This window comes from Lactuca serriola, chromosome 6, assembly GCF_051521515.1.
Source record: "Lactuca serriola cultivar US96UC23 chromosome 6, Lser_US96UC23_V15, whole genome shotgun sequence".
NCBI classification, from domain to species: Eukaryota; Viridiplantae; Streptophyta; class Magnoliopsida; order Asterales; family Asteraceae; genus Lactuca; species Lactuca serriola.
Window position 1 is genome coordinate 20,144,063 of NC_136413.1, and position 2,103 is coordinate 20,146,165.

Consider the following 2,103-nt stretch of genomic DNA (forward strand, 5'->3'; position numbering starts at 1 on the left):
TTTTTCAGGATCAAGAAGCTTTAACTGTCATAACAATTACATAGCTCTTTCATTTATTTCATTCCGGTTGATATCAATCAAATTCCGCTTAATGATATTGATAGTTTTGCTTGTTCATTCACTTGTTCACTTGGTGCACCATTTATGTTAGAACTAAAATCAGAGAGATTTGTTAAAATCCAAAAATAAGATAGAAATATGTAATATCTTATGATATTCCAAAAAAAAAACAAAACTATTTTACTAAAAGAATATAACAATGAACCAAATTTAATCCACTTGAAAACATATTCCTCAAAATCTTAGGCGTGACAAACCATAGTGGGGTACATTATCATGATGTAGATGAACACACACACCATCCCCCTCAAATTTTGCCATTTCAAGATCATCTCCCTCAACCTCTCTAATTAATATATCTTTCTACACAAGTCAACCCCACCATCCTATGACATGCACATTGGTATCACTCATGCAACATAATCACATCATCCTCATAGTCATCATGCATGCACCCATTGTCTCCCTTTTATCGTTTTCAATTATATTCTATTCCGGCGACTTGTGAACGTTTGAAACACCACCGTCCCGGCAGCTGGGAACTCATCCATACTGAAACTCCGGCACTTCATCCCAAGCTGTTCCACCGCACCCTTTATACGTGCACACATGTCCTGAGTGGCGCTGGTGGTGGCAACGGAAACTGTCCCTGGACCAAAAACTGTCACGGCTTTTTTCACCATATCCGCCATGTCGTCATTGTAAATAGACGCAACGCACTCGAAGCTTGCGTAGCTAAAACCATCCTCCGGCGTCACGTGAATAGTGGAATAACGTTCGCCGTCAATGCCATTCATTGAGTACCCACATGGGTCGAAAGCGAAATCACATATGTGCGCATTCTGGTTAATACGATTGATGCCTGTTATCTCCGTCATCTCTCTTCCAGCAGAGTCACCGTTTTTTCCGTCGTTTGGATGTCGGAAAAACTTGCGAGCTAGGGTTTGATCAAGATCCGTCATGCACACCTCGACCGTGTATAAGTCTAGTGGTACGTTATCGGAGTATTCAACAGCTCCGGCAGAAAACACATGCCATGAGTGAGATTTGTGCTTAGAGGGAATTACAGAAGCTTTTCTGTAACATAGGCTTGCGGGGATGCTATCCTCCAAGTACGCTACTTCTTCTTGGAAACTGGTGTGAGGGTGTGGTTGAGCTTGTGGGAAGATAAAGCTTCCACGTGTGTAACGAAGAGCCGTGATGTGAAGGTTGAGGGTTCTGGCGTGATGAATGAATGGTTGAACCGATTTCAAGAGTTGAGTGGTGCCACAGGTTTTGATGATAATCTTGGTAGGGTAAACAAAGAGTGAGGATTCAGACAAGACGTATGAATCAAAGTGTTGGTTGCCAAGTGCTGAGACAACCGTACATTGTACTTGATGGAGAACTTGTTCAAGAAACTTGAATTCGAGTTCCCTGAGGCCAATGCCGATATCAGGATCATGACTGGAGAACTGAAGCTCCAGTCGTTTTTCAAAGCCTTCGAAACCAGAAACAGCCATGAATGAAGGTGATGGAGTACAATAGTTGTTGCAATATTAATTGTGTTTGTGATGGGTAGAATAGAGTAGTTTGTGTTATGAACGGTTATATAGGGGTGTAGTTATGGAGAGAGAAAGGGTGGGGGAGAGAGTGGAGGAGCATGCGGGTTTGGCAACCAAGAGATATCATTGAGAGCATAATGAATACAAGATTTTAGCTTGTGCTCAGCAAAGATAAAGTGGGCATTGGCTCGATTGTGTCTGCTAATGCTAATTTCACAAACTAAGTTCAGCGAACTAGAAAAACTAAACCCAAAAAATGTAATTGGAAGGGGACATTATACTACTTTCATCCGTATTTCGTTTAGCTTTGTCCATTTTCTCATGAGAAAGAAAAACGTCTATGTCGTACATATGCCCTTTTCTCTATTTAAAACTCACACATTCATTAAGCAATTTAATTTGCAATCTAAAATGGAGTGTAAAATCACTATTTTATTTTTTTATATAATTTAGTCATTTAATGCCTGGGTCCACTAAACTTTACAAAGTTTAATCATAT

General features: G+C 40.3%; 1 pseudogene; it reads right to left on the bottom strand.

Moving 5' to 3' along the window:
* Positions 1-269: 269 nt before the first annotated feature.
* On the bottom strand, positions 270-1,635 carry LOC145059194 (S-adenosylmethionine decarboxylase proenzyme 4 pseudogene; annotated as a pseudogene).
* Between the last annotated feature and the right edge of the window lie 468 nt (positions 1,636-2,103).